We start from the raw sequence: 23,439 nt of genomic DNA on the forward strand, positions 1-23,439 counted from the left end.
GCACTGGGCTACCCGGGTCCGTCCTCCGGATCCTCGGGCCCCATCCACAACTACCGGCTCCCAGAGCCCACCTGCGGCCTCACCTGGCCGACATCCTCACAGTGGTGGAGTGCCCAAACCAACTACACACACTAACAGGCTACACGCCCAGCCATTTCCACAACACTAATGCACCCATCCACAATACCATTCTGCAACCGCACCACAAATGCAAATATCCAACCACAATTTACCTATACCTTCTAACTATTCTTTAAACTACCCTCCCCGGGTACTCGTGATGGGGGTCCACTCTTCCCCCATTCACACCTTCGCACCATGCACACCACTCCGTACCACTTACTCCAACTCTCTCCACACCACTCATTCCAATACTCCATGTATTCCACACACCTGTACTTGCACACCTGTGCTCTCACACCTGGTGCCACCTGCACCCTTCTCTCCCCGAAGCGCATTCGCGCTGATCCACAACACTCACTACTCCCTCACTGCTCCACACTGCTCCACACACCTGTCCAGTTCTCACACAGCATCATCTCATCTAACTACTCCCCTCTGAAACTTGCGCTTCCCAGTCGTCCCTTTAAACTATTGCGCTCCCACGTCATTATCATCCACTCTAATCTACCTGCGTCCCCACTACAGGTATCAGTCACTATCTAAACTTAACGTTACCTAATGTCATCTTCTAGGGCCCTATCAATATCCTAACCCACCCGGGCTAGTTTTCACTGCCATACACCCCATAAACTATTGCGCATTTGCCCCACCAGTTTGTGAGGGATGACAGAGTTGCCATCCCACCACATCGGGCATCTCCCACTACCAATTTCGCACACCTAAATCCAACCAATCAAAAATTCTGCCAATCATCTGCCAATCACCGTACCAATCATCAAATTTTGTTTTTTTCTAATTTTGGGTCCAAAACACTAACCTCATCACACAGTCTACTCACTAATGCCTCTCGGTGCGCCAATTCCTATCCAAAGCTCGGCTTCGTACAGCCAAGCCATGAATGCGGGTTGTTTGGTGCCAGCGGCTGGATACGTCCCGCATTCGGTGCAGGGAAGGAGGTTTACCCGGGCCGAGATCCCACGCACCATCTCGGCACGGAGCCATCCCATGGCCCGATCTCGACCTGCCGGAATGCCTCAACAAAAAGTGGTCGCCATGACGACCCTTCCTATCGGGCTGCCCGCTCCGCCTAGTGGAGCACGGACGCGGCCGTTCAAAGCGAGGCCCAGCGTGGATCGCGTACGGCGGTTCTTTCAAAACCGCCGTGGTTCGGATCCCCGCTGGTCCTCGCGGCACGCGAAGCTGCCCGACGCGCACCGAGGGCCCGATTCGGCTATAAGTCGTTCTAACCTCTAACCCGGTTACCATCGATGCTTCACCTGCATGCTTACATGCATACGCTACCCCTTTCTTGCTCATACTTCCAGCTGTTCCCATGCTCCTCGTACCTTTCCTTACACACCTCGGTACACCCATCCCGCTCACCGACTTGGTCACACACCTGACCACCGAACACTTTGGCACACATTCGTTGGTCGCACACCTCACCAACACACCTCTTCGCGCCCCCTCCTCGGTCACCTCCTCTGTGACAATCACAGGTGTGCTTTCACTCGCACACCCAACCACGTGCCTCACTACCAATTCCAGCGTGCATTCCCACACACGCTCTACCATTCCAGGTGTGCTTCCTTTCTCACCTGCCACAACCAACTCACGCTCCGTGTCACTCTTACTACTCTCACCTCCACTCTTGACAGCGCACTCACCCTTACTCTCGACAGCGCACTCTTTCCTCATGCACCTGTCCGTTACACACCTTTCTCGCGCACACTCTCCCGTTACACCCTCTGTAACACTCACCACAGGTGTACACTCTTCCTTACTTTTGACAGCGCACTCTTTCCCCATGCACCTGTCCGTCACACATCTTTCTCGCACACCCTCTCCCGTTGCATCCTCTGTAACACTCACCACAGGCGTGCATTCTCCCTTTACACCCTCCGTAACACTCCTCACTACGCGCTTCCATGTGCTCCCTCGCACACGCACTACGACCGACTCACTCTCGCCAGCACCCTCACTCCTTGGCACGCACTTTTTCCTCACACACCCCAGAGTCGGACTTTCTCGCACACCTCCTTTTTCGCACACCAGACCTGTCGCACACTTCACCAACGGCCTCTCACGAACACCCGGGTCCATCTCGACCCCCAAGCTTATTAAATCCCCTGGCACATCATACGCACGACCATATTGGTCACCACTTACACCGGGTCCTCTTCCTCTTCGCTTCTCCTCCATCACCTGCGAATCCCTCATCCGCTTAATGAGCACATCATCACGATCCGAACACAGACTTTGGACCAATTCTTTTACTTCCTCCTTTATCTCTTTCTTATCCCCTCTCCGTCGCTTCTTAATTTCGCTCACCCCTTCTTCCACTTCTTCTAATTTCTGCTTCACCTCTTTTATTTCCCGGTACGTCTCCTCAAGCTCGTCCTCTAAGGCTACCTTGACCGTTTCCATGTGCGTCCTCACCTGCCGGTCCTTCGTCTCCATTACCTCTGTCACCTCGTCCAACCTCGTTGTCAGTCCCTCACGTACCATCTGACATTGCCTCTTCGTCGCTATCAAGTCGTCTTTTAGTTCTTTCTGTGTCGCTTTTAACCCTCCTAGTACCACAGTGTTCCTTTGTACCTGCTCCACTAACTCAGTCTGTCCCACCGTCAGCTGTTCCACCTCCTGCGTCAGGTCCTCTATGCCCCCTTGTAACTTTACAGTCCCCTTTCTCACCTCCTTCTCCATGTGCTCCTTACAGTGCCTCACCTCCTCGCGCACTCCTCCGACCTCCTCACTCACACCTCTTCTGATCTCCTCTCCCATCACTTGCATCTCCTGCCCAGATGCCACCCTCATCTGCTCCATTTCCTCCCTGTGAGCATCCAATTTAGTTTCTACCCCCAATCTGACCCCCTCTATCTGCTGCCCCATTTGTTTAACTTCCCTTTCCGCTTGGTCCCTCATGTCCCTCAATTTGCCTTCCATACTGTTTTCTAACCCCTCTAACCCCTTTTGCATCCCTTCCATTTGATTCTCTTGAGCGGCCATTCTGTTTTCTACCCCCATTAACCCCTCCTGTATTTCCCCTAATCTATTGTCTAATCCCTCAAATTTGTTTCCTAATCCCTCTATTCTACTCCCTAACCCTCCGATCTGGGCCCCCATGTCCTCCCTCAATTTCTCGCTATTGGACCCCATCCTTTGTTCTAACCGTTGGCTATTGGCCCCCATGTCGCCCCCCAATTCGTCCCTCATTGCCCCCATACTGTTTTTCAAACCTCCAATTTGGTCTCCCATTTGTCCCATAAGGGCCCCCATCATTCTGTTTTCCATTTCTTCATTATTCTTGTCCATAAGGGCCTTCATTTGCATAAAAAAAAGGTTCAAATCCACCGGTGGCGCTACTACGGTCGCGGGCGCGGTCGCCGTGGCCATGTGTGAGGCGCCATTTTGCGCGCCCGTAACCTCGTGCGCGACGACGCTATTTTGCGAACCTGCCACCCTCACTGCTTCGCTCTCTTCTTGTCCCTCAATTTGGTCCTGGATCGAACCTGCCTCACTCTCCTCTACCGGAACCCAGCCGTCTTGATCTGCCATAGCGCGACTTTCAAAATGCGGGTTTTTATTTTTGTAAAACACAATCAAATTTCGCCGTTATAATTTCGAGCGCGTGAAGCGCGCTTCGGGTCCAATCTCACTCCTCGACACCAATTGTTACGGACACGACTTAGATGTTGCTTGACCGAGCGGAATGGCCGCCGTGTTCGCACAGTTTACCCGATTACACTCGAACGTTGGCCGAATCGCGCTATGCTAAATCAATGAAGGAAAGGACACAACGGCTGGGATGAATGCAACGACACAAGGGGTACAGTTCTCAAGACCTCCGGAGGAGGATATAATATTGGTGATGCAGAAACGGGTAGATTACACGGTAAGAGGTAAAGCACAGAAAAGATGGGCACTTAGACACAGTCTTATCTTATCCCCGACAGACCACAGACAAACGGGACAAGACTGACTTACACAGGGATTGATGGCAAGGAAGGGCAGGCAGTCGATAGCACAAGGTGCACCTTGGCTCAGGGGCAGAATCAAACGCGGTCCGGTCCAGAGATGCGGGGAGGTATTCAGCGCTTGGAGGTGGCGTCTTCTCTCTCCGTGGTGTGGGCGCATCTGACGTCACCTCCCTCTTCCTGCGCATGTCCAGCGGGGAGTGACACGCCCTCGGCTCGTTAGCTCCGCCCCAGATGGAATCGGTCCGCCGCTTCTATTGGGTGCGGGGGTTACCGGGCTCCGCCCTTGACGAGGAGCTGACAGCGAGCCCCTGCGTGGTAACCCCGTCGGAGCACATGTTCAATGGCGGCTAACCAAGCCGGAGTGAGGACGCACACTCCCCGCGCCGCCGCCGCTGTTGTTGTTGTTGTTGTTGTACCATGAGGAAGAGCTGCGGGGAGGTATTGGGAGGTCCTAAACTTGCTAACGGTGCCATACAATCACATTCTGGTGCAACGAAGAGTCAGAATTAATGGAAACGAGTCCTTAACTGACATAGACTAAGAATAACTAGCAAGATGTCCTATAGTTGTCTACGTGAGATGCGGTGGACCTGGATGCGACATTTAATGGGGGAAATAGGGGAAGGTCGGGGCTACAGAGTGTTATTTACAGAAAATGGGACTAGGGAATGGGGGATTGGGGATAGTTGGGAAGTATTGGGGAAATAGGGGAATATTTACAAGCGGATATGGATGGATCCAAATCCCATATCCGCAACAATATATATATATATATAATTATATATATATATATTTTTTTTTTTGTACACAATTTACCAAGATTTAAAGCTGTTGTGGAATTTACACTTTATCACTACCAGACACACATGTGCAGTTAGGCCCTAACATTGAAACAAATCACTACTAGAACAGCACTAGGTACAGTAGAGCGCATACCTTCGCCAGTCTGAACAGTTTATATTTTGTATCCCACTGATAGGCCAGATTTGGATTCGGACCTGAGCCAAAATCTAATCGGCTTGTTGTTGTCGCCTAACCAACTCTTCCACTAAGTTTAGTCACAACTCGTCCATAACCTTTTTTAATATCATGTTATAAATTGCTTTTAGCCCGATCTCTCAATGGTGAAGAATCACTTAAAAATTAAATAATTCTCGTTTCCGAATCCATATTCAGATCTTCACCAAAATCGAATCGAGTAGTTACTGTTACACATACAACCTGTCCACCAAGTTTCGTCCAAATCCGTCCACAACTTTTGGAGATATCCTGCAATGTATTGTTTTGGGCCTATCTGCCAATGGTGAAGAATCACTTAAAAAATTAAATAACTCTCATATCCGGATCCATATTCAGATCTTCACCAAAATCGAATATATTTGTCCTTGTCAGACACCCAAACGGTTCACCAAGTTTCGTCCAAATCCATCCACAACGTTTTGAGATATCCTGCTATGTATCGCTTTTGGCCGCATCTCCCAATGGTGAAGAATCACTTTAAAAATTCTAGTAGCCGGATCCGAATCCGAATCTTCACCAAAATCTAATCATTTCGTCCTAATGACATACGCTACATCTCTGCCAAATTTTGTCCGAATCCGTCCACAACTTTTTGAGATATTTTGTTCACAAACAAATAGACAGGAGTGAAAAACATAACCTGCATTCACCTTTGGTGGCGGAGGTGATAAGGTGGGTGTGGTGTATGAAACACTGCATGAATGGCGGTAAACTTCTGTAATCTTTTTATACACCCTTAAAATCATTATTTTTCCCCAATTGAAAAAAGATACTTGAGCACTGCGTAGCATGTCCTATGAACTCCAGAGGTTAAATAATATTTTCGGTCTGTCATCCCCATTTGATTTTTCTCCCTTGCTCTTTAGCTACCCCTGTTGGCCTGGAGAATTATGGAGTATAGATTCAATGGTTTGTTGGTCATTCAATGGTTTGTTGGTCATTCAATGGTTTGTTGGTCATTCAATGGTTTGTGTCATATTGAATTGGTATGTGTGGTGTTGAAAATTACGCGCCCAGACCAGGAATCGAACCCAGGTCCTCTGGAAACCCGTACCAGTGCTCTGCCATCTGAGCGATCTGGGCGACCCTGACTGAGCATGCTATTTTCCCACACTTTGCCACTCTCTTGTTTTTCGTGTCATATGTTTTTTTTCTGCTTTGTTTACAGTAAATTACCTGTTTACATTCAAGGTGGTATCACTCTTTGCTTCCGTGGTTCCAGTTGGGAGGTTAAAAGTGGGTATCCATCTACTTGGCCCAATTGACCATTTTGAGCTTGTGTTAACAAGAGCTCCACTTTTTCCCCATGGCAATCTGCTGCTTAGAGATGGGGTGCATCACCTGATGGCAAACTGAGACAATCATCACCTGAGACAATTCTGTCTCACTCTTCCATCCATTGAACCATCTACCAGAGACAATTAATCTCACTACTTCCATCCATTGAACCATCTACCAGGGACAATTCATCTCACTACTTCCATCCATTGAGCCATCTACCAGGGACAATTAATCTCACTACTTCCATCCATTGAGCCAGCTACCAGAGACAATTAATCTCACTACTTCCATCCATTGAGCCATCTACCAGGGACAATTCATCTCACTACTTCCATCCATTGAACCATCTACCAGCGACAATTAATCTCACAACTTCCATCCATTGAACCATCCACCATAGACAATTCATCTCACTACTTCCATCCATTGAACCATCTACCAGGGACAATTCATCTCACAACTTCCATCCATTGAACCATCCACCAGAGACAATTCATCTCACTACTTCCATCCATTGAACCATCTACCAGAGACAATTCATCTCACTACTTCCATCCATTGAGCCAGCTACCAGAGACAATTAATCTCACTACTTCCATCCATTGAACCATCTACCAGAGACAATTCATCTCACTACTTCCATCCATTGAGCCATCTACCAGAGACAATTAATCTCACAACTTCCATCCATTGAGCCATCTACCAGAGACAATTAATCTCACTACTTCCATCCATTGAGCCATCTACCAGAGACAATTCATCTCACTACTTCCATCCATTGAACCATCCACCAGAGACAATTCATCTCACTACTTCCATCCATTGAACCATCTACCAGAGACAATTCATCTCACTACTTCCATCCATTGAGCCAGCTACCAGAGACAATTAATCTCACTACTTCCATCCATTGAACCATCTACCAGAGACAATTCATCTCACTACTTCCATCCATTGAGCCAGCTACCAGAGACAATTAATCTCACAACTTCCATCCATTGAACCATCTACCAGAGACAATTAATCTCACAACTTCCATCCATTGAGCCATCTACCAGAGACAATTCATCTCACTACTTCCATCCATTGAGCCAGCTACCAGAGACAATTAATCTCACAACTTCCATCCATTGAACCATCTACCAGAGACAATTCATCTCACTACTTCCATCCATTGAGCCAGCTACCAGAGACAATTAATCTCACAACTTCCATCCATTGAACCAGCTACCAGAGACAATTCATCTCACTACTTCCATCCATTGAGCCATCTACCAGAGACAATTCATCTCACTACTTCCATCCATTGAACCATCTACCAGAGACAATTCATCTCACTACTTCCATCCATTGAACCATCTACCAGTGACAATTCATCTCACTACTTCCATCCATTGAACCATCTACCAGAGACAATTCATCTCACTACTTCCATCCATTGAGCCATCTACCAGAGACAATTCATCTCACTACTTCCATCCATTGAGCCATCTACCAGGGACAATTCATCTCACTACTTCCATCCATTGAGCCATCTACCAGAGACAATTCATCTCACTACTTCCATCCATTGAACCATCTACCAGGGACAATTAATCTCACAACTTCCATCCATTGAGCCATCTACCAGGGACAATTCATCTCACTACTTCCATCCATTGAGCCATCTACCAGAGACAATTCATCTCACAACTTCCATCCATTGAGCCATCTACCAGAGACAATTAATCTCACAACTTCCATCCATTGAGCCATCTACCAGAGACAATTCATCTCACTACTTCCATCCATTGAGCCATCTACCAGGGACAATTCATCTCACTACTTCCATCCATTGAACCATCTACCAGAGACAATTCATCTCACTACTTCCATCCATTGAACCATCTACCAGAGACAATTCATCTCACTACTTCCATCCATTGAACCATCTACCAGAGACAATTCATCTCACAACTTCCATCCATTGAACCATCTACCAGAAACAAATTAATCTCACAACTTCCATCCATTGAACCATCTACCAGAGACAATTAATCTCACAACTTCCATCTTTTGAGCCATCTACCAGAGACAATTCATCTCACAACTTCCATCCATTGAACCATCTACCAGAGACAATTCATCTCACTACTTCCATCCATTGAACCAGCTACCAGAGACAATTCATCTCACTACTTCCATCCATTGAACCAGCTACCAGAGACAATTCATCTCACTACTTCCATCCATTGAGCCATCTACCAGAGACAATTCATCTCACTACTTCCATCCATTGAACCAGCTACCAGAGACAATTAATCTCACAACTTCCATCCATTGAACCATCTACCAGAGACAATTCATCTCACTACTTCCATCCATTGAGCCATCTACCAGAGACAATTAATCTCACAACTTCCATCCATTGAACCATCTACCAGAAACAATTCATCTCACAACTTCCATCCATTGAACCATCTACCAGAGACAATTCATCTCACTACTTCCATCCATTGAACCATCTACCAGAGACAATTCATCTCACAACTTCCATCCATTGAACCAGCTACCAGAGACAATTCATCTCACTACTTCCATCCATTGAGCCATCTACCAGAGACAATTAATCTCACTACTTCCATCCATTGAGCCATCTACCACAGACAATTCATCTCACATCTTCCATCCATTGAACCATCTACCAGAGACAATTCATCTCTCTACTTCCATCCATTGAACCATCTACCAGGGACAATTAATCTCACAACTTCCATCCATTGAACCATCTACCAGGGACAATTCATCTCACTACTTCCATCCATTGAACCATCTACCAGGGACAATTAATCTCACAACTTCCATCCATTGAGCCATCTACCAGGGACAATTAATCTCACAACTTCCATCCATTGAGCCATCTACCAGAGACAATTCATCTCACAACTTCCATCCATTGAACCATCCACCAGAGACAATTCATCTCACTACTTCCATCCATTGAGCCATCTACCAGAGACAATTAATCTCACAACTTCCATCCATTGAGCCATCTACCAGAGACAATTCATCTCACAACTTCCATCCATTGAGCCATCTACCAGAGACAATTCATCTCACTACTTCCATCCATTGAACCAACTACCAGAGACAATCATCTCACTACTTCCATCCATTGAACCATCTACCAGAGACAATTCTATCTCACTCTTCTATCCAGGACTTCAAGCAAGCAGTGCATCACCAACTCTTGTCTTCACCAATTACATCCCATTATGTTTATTACCTTCATCAAACTTTCCTAATCCAACGATATTACTGGCAATTTTCAGTGTTTTCTCCCTCCTACCTTCCCTCTTATCCTATTCATCCATTCCCTTGATATTTGTCCCACTGTCATTCAACAACATCAGTTCTAGCTTACTCTTCCATGAATCTTCGTCCTGTAAAGAAAACAAGAAGATAAAACTAGAATGGCATTCGATGGAGAGCTTACCTCTGCCAGGCTGAACAGTTTACGTTTTGTATCCCACTCATAGGTCGGATCTGGATCCGGACCTGAACCAAAAGATAATGGGCTTGTTCTTGTCACTTACCCCAACCCATCTACCAAGTTTTGTCATAACTCGTCCACAACTTTTTGAAATATCGTGCTATATATCGTTTTTGGTCCTCCCATTCAATGGTGAAGAATCACTTTAAGAACCCAAAAAAATTCTCTGATCCGTATTTTGATCTTCACCAAAATCGAATGGATTTGTCCTTGTCACGCACCCAACCGGTCAAACAAGTTTCGTCTGAATCCGTCCACAACTTTTTGAAATATCGTGCTCTCTATCGGTTTTAGCCCTGTCACTCGATGGTGAAGAATCACTTGAAAATTATCTGATCCAGAACCGGATCTTCACCAAAATCTAATCATTTCGTCCTTGTCACATACACTACCTCTCCACCAAAATTTGTCCTTAATAATGGTCTCTACGTTGCAAAAAAATTTATGATAAAATAGGTGTTGTTTGGAAACCCCCATTCCATAGCCCAAGTTGTGGGAAGTTGCTAGTTGTGAGGTTACTGATGTGTGGCTATACCACGATTGCAGTTCCCCCATGCATTGTTGATTTGAAAGTTTACCATAGTACTGGTGCACGATGTCGAAATCTTCTCAATCCACAGTGATAATACCATGATTGCCAGAATTGAATTACAAAAGGAGGCAGCTTGACTATCACACAATAACACCATTAACTGACATGTTAAAACGAATGAAACATGTCCTCTATAGCCGCGAATGGACGTGCACAACATCCCATGAACTGACCTCTAAAGCGTAAACTCGATGGATTATTTAAAAAACCCAAGTTTGCACATTCTTGCCACGTAAAACCTGGTCGATGTCATCAGTAATGGGTTCTTCTGTACTGCTGTGAAAATTGGATTGCCTTTTTTTTTTCACTGTAATGCGGAAATTGCCTTTCTCGACGCGACACAACACGAGGATAACTCTGTTTACGTTTTAGATTTTAATTACAATCTGAGCAGAAGCTCATTTGATAATTCATTCAAGCTTCAATAAAAAAACCTTTTTGCTTCGAGATAAAACGTCCATTAGTCCAAATTTTTTTGAAAAAGAAATTGGATAAATTTATGTAAAAGCCATGAACTTGGCAAAGTCATGCATATTGATATTTTCACATTTGGAGGCATTACACCAGGACCTCTAGGTATCCACCAGTGGCAGGTGTGTACACTGCACTTGGGAAGTTTCAACAACATCAAATATTGCCAGTATTTCGATTTGTGTGACTGGTTGTCGAGGCTTCTCCACTAAATATTTGGCGAGGAAGTAGAACAATCCATTCTTTTTCTTTTTTTTTTTCTTTTTTTTTTGTATACAACATCGAGGCTCGTGTAAGAGTTAAAATCAATCACAAAAAAACGGACACACAAAACATACAATAAAGGGAGTGGGAGACAAGATGGGGTGAGAGAGGGACGCACACAAGTAAAACAACAGAGAACAGGGACGATGGAAGATCTGTGGGAGGGAGAGGGCTTGGGGGGAGGAGGCATGGGAGGGGGGGGGGGGGGGAGAGGTACAAAACACATGGACACATGGACTGCTAGTCCTTCCAGAAAAGAAGTCGGTATTTTAAGTAAAATGGGTCTGGGGTGAATTAACGGGGGTAGAAGAGATCAAGGTTTTGGATGAGGGAAGATAAGAGATGGTGAGATTAGTAAGAAGATAAGAGATTCTTGTTCTACAAATCAGAAGAAAAGCCTCCTCGAGAACTTGCGCTCCTTCTTATATCTTTCCTCTTTTGTCTCTTGTCATCTTTTTTAAGTTGACTCGTCGGTACCCATGTCCGTGCATGTTTTTAGCTGGTGTAATATGTAGGTGTTGAAAACAACTGATCTATAGTCACAGAAATGCATAGGCCTGGCAGAAAAACCCAAAGGTATGTGCAATCACATCTGAGCGGTCTTGCTTGGGTTTGAATACCGATCCAGCTATAAACTTCCATCCTAGTGTTTTGTAGGCGAGGTCGGCATCAATATGTGATCCGCACATCGGATGGACATTCATCTTGGTGTTCCGTCTGTCAGCATTGGTTAATCTGGCTGCCATTATTAATCTCATTGATCAGTGTAAGTGTAAGATCAGATCATATGCATGGCTATCTCACATCAGGAAGTCCTCATACATTCTGGAGAACAGCACACAGTTGCTCTTCAAAGACAGCATCAATTTGTTTTTAAGACACATTCTGCTTTCTTGATTTACTGGAGAAAAGGAGCTTGTTCCTCTGCTTGATTGCCTCAATCACTGATGCCTTCTTCTTAGGGAGTTTCTTTTTCAGAAATACCTGACTGTTCTTTCCCTATTGCCTACTGCTTTCACTGTGTTGATCATCTCAGGATTTGCAATGTCAGTAGTGTCAAGCTGCAGGAATGGCCATACCTATCGGTAGGCCTGGAGCAGGCCAAGCCTACCCATTATTTTGGCCAGGCCTACATAAAATTTCATAGCTTAAGAATATATTGCCACAAGCATCACATCAGCCAAACGGCCAAAGACAAGACATTTTGAGCTGGATTAAGGGTCTATGCATTCCTATACCAAGTTCAAATGTGAAACACCCGCGGCCGCTCGAGTGGCACCCCGGGCACCCTGCCGTGCTAGGGTCATAATCAAAATGAAACTCGAGCAGTGGTTTTACCAGCGATGTGGGGAAATTAATAATGGGAGTGAAATGTTAATAACTCAAATATCCTCTCAAAGGATTTAAAGCCAATTCAGCTATTTTCAACCAGCGATCATAGCGGTCCAAATACCTCAAAGAGAGACTCAGTGAGTTGATGTTGTGTATTTAAAAACGGGGCAGGAAAAAGAATGTGAAGACAATCATGAATTACAAAAATACTGGTTTATGTACAATAAATGACATATACGCCCTGGAGTTTCATATGAACGGAAGATCTTACTTATTGAGGTCTCAGGAACACTGCATGGCAAGACCAGGGAAAAAAGACAAGACAAGGAACACCCGTTTTACGGCCCGTTCAGGTTGCCGTAAGTCCAATTTGCTGTCCAGAGCAGTCGGAGGCAGGCAGAGACCATGGTAAGGCAGGTCAAAATGGGAGCTGGCATGATGCTGAGGGAAGCAACTTAGGTGGAAGAGAAGTGGATGGCATAATAGTGGTAGGTGCTGGCATCCGCTTCCCTCCTCCAAACCTCTGTAGACGTGACTCTCCAGGCGAATCCCAGACTAGACCAAACTCAACTAACTGTATGTACTGTCCAGAGTTCCATTTATGACCTCATCCAATGCCCCACCCTGTGACATCACCAAGTCCTGCCCACTCTGCACTCATTGGCCATTCAGGCATCGCTCAAGAGGAAGCCTCGCCCCTAAACTTCTCGGTCCCGCCTGAATGTTTGTGGCTTGATGAGAGCGTGCCTGAACTTGTGCCCCGGGTGGCCCGCAAAGCTGTTATCTCTCAAAAGGACATAAAAGACAGATTTACAGGTGATAAAACACAAAAAATGGGTTTAGGGAGAAGCAATTTTAGACACAGACATTGGGAGGAGAAACGACCTGCACAGTTTATTTTACCTCACTCTTACACGAATACATGAACTAAGAGAAATAACTATTCTAAGCTATACATTTGTAAGCCCCTCAGTCATTTCCGCAAGCCTATTTTGGTTTGTGCTACAAATAAAGTATATTCTTAACGAGGGATATTTCTTCAGAAACGCATGTTTTGCACATTCCTGGATTTTTCAGGCTTTTAAATCGATTTGCTTACCCAAATATTTTGAGGCCTACCAAAATATTTACCTTCAATTACGGTGCTGGCTGCAGCAACATCTCCATGTCGGACAAACGAGCACTATTTCAAGATATATATGACTGTGCCAACTTTGGTATTTTGGCACATTTTGCACAATTCCACCCAATTACCTCCAATATCTCATGCTAGACTACATGGTGGTTACACAGACTGAACACGTCATCTATACTACTCTACCACCTCTTTTAATGACCTCAATTATTCCCAACTCCTTGTGTAGTCAGCTGGGATAAGGTTTTGGGCCACTTGCTTGATACTTTCAAGAACTTTCTCTAAATCTACTGTCACTTGTAATTTGTTTTCTCTTTTTAAATCGAGTGCAAATGAAATGAGCTCATATTGGGGGAAATAGAAAATAAAATGCAGTTGCTGCATTCCCAATGATGTATTTATTTCATTATTTTAAAACAAGGAAAGCTGGGTCATTCAGAATTTCATTGAAAAGGTAATTGTGTAGCATTTGATAAATGGCTGATGTCATGATCCATCCAGATGAACCCATTACTAGAACTAACAGATCTGGAGAAACAGGTAATCAGTTGGAGACGTGGATTCGGGTTCAATGCCCACATAACTAACAGCAGAGGGCGAAACTTGATATGAATATCAGTTGTAGCTGTGTGGTCTCATTTACAAGTCTTATTATTGCATTTCCTTTAATTTAAATTACACATTTGTTATATCAAGATGTGTTTGCTTGGATTGTTGCTTTGCCATGTCTCTCCTAAACGAATGTGGAAGGGGGCGGCTTCTTCCCGCCTTCCCCCCTTCTGGTGCCCTCTTTGGCACGTGACGCTCGGACCCTTCTCCTCGGGTGTCCGGCTCACTCAGGTCAGTTTAGTTTAGTTTACTTCATGCTTGAAAGTCTCATACAAAAAAATCGAAATATAACAAAACAGTATGTTACATAAAACTTCTTAATAACAGTTCATTTATTATAATAATTTGTAAATTACAATTATTCTTAAGACTGAAATTTGAGCTGTCAATATAAAACTTGGAGGAACCTAATAAAAAGCAATGCTTTTAGAAAATAAGCTCCTCCGGAATTGGAATGGCATCTTATGATTATACAAAATTGTCTCAAAATCTTGTGTCCCAAACCCGTCCCTCTCTGTACCTACCATACCCAGCTGCTCCTGGACACTGTGTCCTTTTCTTCTGACAAGGTGGAGAAGTTTTTTGTCAATCCTCGACTCTGATTCTGCAACTGGACCAGACAGCATCAGCCCACGGGTCCTAAAATCCTGCTCTGCCGCTCTATCTCACCCTCTCTCTGTTCTCTTCACCCTCTCTTTTGCTCAAGGTCATCTGCCATCAGCTTGGAAATCAGCCAACATTACTGCTTTACACAAAAAATGGTGCAAAAACAGATCCTTGCAACTACAGACCAATCAGCCTTCTCCCAATTATCAGCAAAGTCATGGAATCCATAATTGCTTCGGATATCAAATCTTTCCTCTTCTTCAATGGCTTGATGTCTGATCATCAATTTGGATTCAGACCAGGTCACTCTACTCTGGACATGCTGCTTCTGCTGTCTCAACAATGGATGGAGGTCCTCAATGCCAAACAGGAAATTAGAGCTCCCCAAATATTCCCCCAAATATTCCTACAGGTCGCACAATATCTGCCAGCAACCCTCTTATGGTTAAACTGCCAAAATCAAGACTCTCTGCTCACCTTCACTCCTTCATTCCTCTTACTCCCGCCTTTGGAACAAACTCCCTCTCTCTTTTCAATCCCACTCCTCCCTCCTGGTCTTTAAAACAGCTGTTCACCACCATCTCTTGTCTTCCCCCATCCAAAACCTTGATCTCTTCTACCCCTGTTAATTCACCCCAGATCCACTTTTTTTTTTTAAATTCAGACTTCTTTCTTTCCTGGAAGTTCTAGCAGTGTCGATGTGGTTTATACCTTTCGCACCCCCCTCCCCCGCCTTCCCATGCCTCCTCCCCCCAAGCCCTCTCCCTCCCACGGATCTTCTGTTGTCCCTGGTCTTTGTTGTTGTACTTGTGTGCTTCCCTCTCTCCCCCGCTCCCTTTATTGTATGCTTTTTGTGTCCGTTTGTCCTTTGTTGTGATTGATGTTAGCTCTTTCACGAGCCTCGATCTTGTATACAAAAGAAACAAAAAATACATTTGAACAGATGAAAATATACAAAATAAAAAATTGCAAGTTATTAAATAACAAAGTAAGAAAAGAAAAAGGCAACACATCTAGAAAATAGAGCCTAAATAAGAGAGCAGACTGTATGCCATCTCAATGTAACAAGGAACACATTAAAATAGCATTAAAAACAATTATAGTCAGGTTTCAGGTGTCAGAGAAAGAATTATTCATGCGCATGATTAAGTGTGCTGTTTGTATCAATGAAACAATGTTTAAATTTTCTTTTAATCCTGCAGAGACCTGTTTTAGAGACCAGAGTCACCTGTTTTAGACTTATATCCAAGTCATTCCAGAATTTGGGTCCCATTAACATAACAGGTTGTTGTGAATAAAACAGTTCTGGTTAAAGGTGAATTAATGTTTTCACTTTGTCTTGTTGGATAACAGTGAATTTCGTTATATCTGATTAATAAAGATTCCATGGGACGAGGTAACATATACGTATTAAATTGAAACACGGGTATACATAAATTAAAATAGAACAAGTCATCAACTTTCAGAATCTTATTTCCGAGAAATATCAAATCAGTGTGAGAGCGACAACCAGTGTTATTAATAATTCTGAGTGCTCGTTTTTGAATCATTAAAATTCTCTCCGTATGAATAATTGATGCATTTCTCCAGGTTAAAATTCCGTTTTTTTAAGGAAGACAAGGGTAGAATATAAGACAAGTTATACATGTACTGGGAAAACCCCCTTTAACTTATTAATAACACCATCATTTAGTTTAATTTTGTGTAGAGAGCAATTTATGTAAATAGGTCAGTATGTACCTTCCATGATAAATTATGAACAATGAACAAGCCAAGAAATTTCGTTGAGTCAATTCTGTCTAAATGTATATCATTAATTCTAATATGTCCAGGAAGATCTCTAATTGAATTGCTAAATAGCATGTAGTTGGTTTTATCTATATTAACAGAAAGTTTATTTGCCATATCCAATCAAGTTTTAATGCAATACTTACTTTATTAAGAAGGATATGAGGGTCTCGATGTGATAAGAACATATTTGAATTGTCGGTGAACAATATAAATGACGAGATATCGGATTAATATTGAGAATCACAAATTATACAAAATAAAAATGAGTGGGCCAAGAAGGGAGCTTTGGGGTACCCCACAGGTAACTGACTTCATGCTGGATTGAATATCATTAACATATGCAAACGGTTTTCTGTCTGCAAGGTAATTCATGAACCACTCAAGGCCTTTACCCTAATACCGTTCCCCCTTTGCCCCCCATTGTTATTTGTATTTTATGAAATTTTCCTTTAATCTGCTTTGATTTTTCTTACATTTCTTTTTTATTTTTTTTATTTTACTTGATCAACTGATTTTGCTTTATTCAGTGCTTTGAAATTTCTTTGTATTTGAAAAGCGAGGTATAAATAAATAAATAAATAAATTTTTTTATTATAATTACCATAGTGCAATAACTTATGCATAAGAATATCATAATTTTATAGAAAAGATTAATCATATCAAAGGCCTTAGAGAAGTCCAGGAAAATACCAACAGTGTGTGATAAATTGTCTACAGCTTGAGATAATTTATTAATGAATATCAGTGTACAATGTGTTGTCCTGTGTTTCTCATGGAAGCCAAATTGCGAGTTACAAAGAATGTTACAATTACAATCGGACCCCGCTATTCGCGGGGGATATGTTCCTGGAAAATCTGCGAATAGCGAAACCAGTGAATAGCAGGGCATTGTTTCAATGGAAAAAGGGGGGATAGGTTCCCGAGTCGTGAAAATCCCCACATAGAGGGGATCAAACTGTGAACGGCGAGTCAAAATCCGCGAATGGTGACGCAAATCCTGAGAATGTCGACGATAATCCGCGAAGGTGGATGAACGTCCCGGAAATGGTGAGACAAAACCTGCGACTGTCGGCAATAATCCATGAAAGTCGATGAAAATCCGTGAAAGAATGCCGTGCCATTGTTTCAATGGGGAAAAGGGAGACAGCTAATTGCACTAATAGATACTGTGGAGTGTTTTCATTCTGTACAGTAACTCACAGGGATAACATGTTATGCAGCTGGTGGGATATCCCATGCGAAACATTGTTTACCTGTGAACGGTGGAATATCACATGAAGCTATTCACAGTGTGAATGACGGGATGTCCCGCGAAAGCCGTGAAAATGCGAAACACATGGCAGCAAACACAGGAGCAGGTCATGCTCGAAGCTCGTATAAGATGTTTTTTTGCGCATGTCCAGCTGCTTTATGCATAGCTGGTGAAAGATGACTTTTAGAAATACCGTATGTCAAGCTAATGGCTCGGGAAAAACAAATTTTGCACCCCTGAAAAACCACAAATTCGTGGAACACAGCCGCAAAAAGAATAAAACACACGCACGGGACACTTCCACGAATAGAGAAACAGGTCGCATTTTGTCACCCGTGAATAGCGGAACCCGCTAACAGCGGAACCCGCGAATAGTGGAACCCACGAATAGCGGACCGCGAATAGGGGGGTCCGACTGTATTTAGGAATTTTATAGTATGAAAGTAGACAATATTTTCCAAGATTTTCAATAAAGAGGTGAACAAAGATATAGGCTTATAATTTTCCAAATCTTTTGGATCGCCTTTTAAAAATATCGGCATGACTTTAGCAATTTTCATCTGAATGGGAATAATGTCATTGATTAGAGATAGATTAATATGTGTGTTAACAGCGGGGCAATCTCCATCACAACATTTTTCAAAAGGATTATTGATACTGTTACGGAACCCAACATCGGCCTCTTTCCCCCTTATCGAGGGGGGATTAATCCCCTCGTCTATGACTGACCGACGTGGTCCTGGGGGTATGACGTCACGCCCGGTCAGCGCTGGGTAGGGTATTAGGCCCACCCGTCCTATGACCTAAATACCAGCGCCTCTCGGTACACAAGGAAATACTCCCGCTCACGGCCGCAGCGTAATGGATTGGTTGCGCCGAGCGAAGCGAACTGCGGCGTGAACCATTTATCGAAGGGGCTAAACCCGATTCATATGCGTTGGCCGAATCACGCCACGTACACTCAATTTGGAAATCGCTAAAGCGACCGAATGAGAAAGAAGGAAGGCAAAGGTACAGAAGAACAGATATTTATTAATTATTTACACACCCCAAAGAAAAGAGAGCAATCAAGGTAATATACAGGGAAATGGAAGGAGCAGAAGACACAGTGCAATTATTAGCTTATACTATACAGGCTTAACTTAAGACCCCAAGACAACACAGAGGACGGACAACGAGCAGACTCACACGACTGGGGGGATGAAAGGGATGGCAGATTCGAATTCTGGCAGGGTGGGGCACGGCCCAAAGAGATCGCGGCAGGAAGGTCCGGGGCCAATGGCTCGATGTGGTTTCCCCGCTCGAGCGTCCACGCGCCGATTCCGCGGAGAAGGCTCAAGAGTAAGTTCAAGAGCAAGGCAGCACAGCGAGGCAGTGAGCGGGCTCAAGCGCAGACGAGGTACCACAACGAGCAGGGCGCACGAACCATCTCCATCATCTCTTGGTCAAAGGCTTCCGCCCGCGCTTTTATATCGCGCATTGAGATCAACCCGCGCCACGCCCGTGATGGTATCTCACCAGCCCTGATTGGCTGCTGGGGGCTCGCTGGCTCCACCTTCCGATGACGAGGGGCGGGCAACGCCCTTCTTCCCCGGGTCGACCGCATGGAACAATGGCGTCTTGTGGAGGGATAATGCCAACAACCACCCGCACCCTTTCGAAGGGAGAATGGGCCTACGCTTTTTTAATTGATGCAATGCAATGAACTATTGGAAACGAAGCCTTATGCTGACATTTACTAAGGACATAACTACTGAGGGAAACTTATGATTTGCTACGTGTGTGCGATGGCCTAACTAAGGACGACCTTTGACCTTTACACTTGGAGGTATTTACAAGGAATATTTACAGCACACAAAAGGGTATATTTTACAACAAATTACACACAGGATTCTCAAATCCTCAACACTGCACCCTCATCCTCACGGGACGTCCCGGCCCGAAAACTTTAACTTTAGTGTGACACGCAGGTGTAGTAACCCTCTACAATTAACCTGACCCTGAGTGCGACAATTTTAAGACACGAATAAATATGTCCCGCTAATTGCGTTGCACCCTGCCTAACAGTTTCACACCCACAGCTAACCGAATTGCGGAATTATTTTCAAACTAAACGTGAACGGTGGGGGAGCATTATTTACAGTGACAATATTTTGACTATTTACAAAACGCAACCCAGGACCTGTGATTTTTCTTTTAGGGAAACAAAAAAAAAGAAATTCCTGTTGGGAGGGAGGAGACAGCATGCATTGCATCGACGCACCAGCACCAATAAACACCAAAGCACCAATCACCAAAACCGCACCAAAAGCACCATTTGGTGCAACAGTCACCAGTTCATAATAATAACACACAAAAAAACAACTGGTGGTGGTCTTCTTCTTCTCTGCTGGGCCGATGTTCTTCCTGATGTTTTCTCTACTTGCGGCCTATTTGGAAATAAAAGGGCACCAACGCGTCCACTTTTTATTTAGGGCCACAGGGGCCAACTAAGGGTGGTCCACCTGTTTGGCATAGGTGCCACCTTTACCCTGGGCCGCAAGTAAGATTACCTGGCCACCATGGCCGGTCCCCAGCAGAGGTGCCAGGCCCCAAAACGTGGGGTCCATAAAGTGGTGCTTGGCCGCAGAACGGCGGTCCATAAGTGGTGCATCAATGCAAGCATGCTGGTTGCGGGGGTTCGGGCTCACGGATGCGACCTCCCCGCATGCTCCTCTCAGTGCCCAGAGAGCACAGTCCTCGGGTGGGAGACAGGGGGACAGAAGACAGGTGAGTAATGGGTCAGGGCGCAAGGGTACACATCAAACAAGGTAATGCAGAACGAGGTGCGCACGGAGAGCGAAGTGAGAAAGCTCGTCCCTACCGTACGCCCCCCACATGTGACCTACACTACCCCCCCTTGCCCCTCCCCATATTTACAAAAACCTACACACTTACAAATTCATCACTACCGTCACGTCTTCCCCATATCTCCCATATACCAAATTCGTCACCACAATCCCTCTGACCAAAATTCATCATCAATCCTCATCGGGAGGAAGAGATGGAACAAACAAGTACAATGTCACACCCACGTCATGATGCGTCCCACAATCCAAACATTTGCACAAAAAATAATCAAAACATGGCATGGTGTGGAGTTACGTCATCGCCTCATGTGAGTGGATGTAGATGGTGCGAGGAGATTTCAATCCTAACTACTTCCTAAATGACATAAACACACTTTACACTACCCGGGGTCTTTCCCTGCCAATCCATTGGCCATCTTACTCTATGCGGTTTTAAGAACCAAATTCCCATTGACCAAACTGTGGTTTTTCATCAATTTGGGGTCTCACTCCCCTGATTCAACTCCCTGTGCCTTTGCACAATTTCAGGACTGGGTCGTGTGGCTCTCCCAGCAGGTATACCCACCTGCACACCTCCACCACTGCAGTTGCCTCCGAGCTTACCTGCTCCTTACCCTAACCTATCTACCTGGGGAAGGCCCTCTGGCGCTCTCCCCACTCGGTGCCCTCTGGGACTGGGCTACCCGGGTCCGTCCTCCGGATCCTCGGGCCCCATCCACAACTCTAACGGCTCCCAGAGCCCACCTGCGGCCTCACCTGGCCGACATCCTCACAGTGGCGGAGTGCCCATTTAACTACACACACTAACAGGCCACACGCCCAGCCATTTCCACGTCACTAATGCACCCATCCAAACACCATTCTTCCACCACGCACCACAGATGCCAATATCCAACCACAATTTACCTACTCCCTCTACCTAACTCTTAAACTACCCTCCCCGGGTATTCGTGATGGGGTCCATCCTCCCCATACACACCTTCGCACCATCCACTCCACTCCACAGTTTCCACCATACTCACTCCACACCATTCATTCCATACTCCATGTATTCCATACTCCATGTATTCCACGCAATCATTCTCCATACACCTGTATTTGCACACCTGTGCCATCACACCTGGTGCTTCCTGCACCCTCCTTCCTCCAGGACCATTTGCTCAACACAACACACAATCACCATTACTCAGTCATACACTGCTCCATACACTTCCACGCTCAATACAACTCACAATCACCTCACACTTTTCACAATACACTTCCGAATCTCCAAACCATTGCCTCAGGCACCCAGATTCTCCCACGCTCATACACACATCTTTCCCGAGCATTGCCTAGCAATTCCTCATTTGCTCGATATCAAGCCTCACACACACACGGCATCATCTGATCTACCTACTCCCCTCTGAAACTCGCGCTTCCCCGTCGCCCCTTATACTAAGCACATCCCTCGTCGTTATAATCCAACTACCCTCTCTATGTCCCTGACTACATGTGTAATGTCGCTACTTAACGCTACCGTTACCTATGGTCCTTCTTATCTAGATCCCTATCATTTTATCCTAACCCTCCCTCGCCGAGCTTACACTGCCATAAACCCCATAAAACTATTGCTCATGTGCCCCGTTGTGAGGGATGGTGGATTTGCCATTCCTCCACATCGGGCATCCTCTACTATCAATTTGGCCCATTAAATTCCAACCAATCACAAATTCCCTATCCCTACCAAATGTCCTTTCACTGGAGCCTCGGTTCGTCTTTACATTTTCAAAGCCCGGCTTCGCGGACCCGAGCAATGAATGCAGGTGGTTTGTTGCCGGCGGTTGGATTCGTCCGGCATTCGGTGCAGGGAAGGAGGTTTACTCGGGCCGAGATTCCACGCACCATCTCGGCACGGAACCGCCCGATGGCCCGATCTCGCCCTGCCGGAAAGCCTCAACCACAAGGGGTCGCCGTGTCGACCCTTCCTACCGGGCCGCCCGCTCCGCTTAGCGGAGCATGGACGCGACCGTGCAGAGCGAGGCCCGGCGTGGATCCCGCACGGTGGTTCTTTCGAAACTGCTGGGGTTACGATCCCCGCTGGTTCCTGCTGCACACAAAGCCCGGCACGAACCGAGGGCTTGCTTCAGCTAAAAGTCGATCTAACCGCTGCTCCGTTTAACGTCGATGCTTCACTTGCATGCTCACACCCCTCGTTCCGTTCCTTGCTCACACATCCGGCTGTCTCCATACTCTCCGTCATTGCACCTTCTCTTACACACCCCCTCGGTACACTCATAGACTTCGTCACACACCTGACCACCGCACACCTTGGCACACACTCGTCGTTCGCACACCTTATCAACACACCTCTTCGCGCCCACTCCTCGGTCACATCCTCTGTGACAACCATGGGTGTGCACTCACCTGCACACCCAATCACGTGCTTCACTACCAACTCAAGTGTGCATTCCCACACGCGCTCGACCATTCCAGGTGTGCATCCTTTCATTCCAGGTGTACATTCTCTCTCACCTGCTACAAACCAACTCGTGCTCCGTGTCACTCTCACTACTCTCACCACCACACTTGGTCGCGCATTCACCCTTACTCTCGACAGCGC

Source organism: Myxine glutinosa, chromosome 2, assembly GCF_964187855.1.
Source record: "Myxine glutinosa chromosome 2, kmMyxGlut1.1, whole genome shotgun sequence".
Taxonomy (NCBI): domain Eukaryota; kingdom Metazoa; phylum Chordata; class Myxini; order Myxiniformes; family Myxinidae; genus Myxine; species Myxine glutinosa.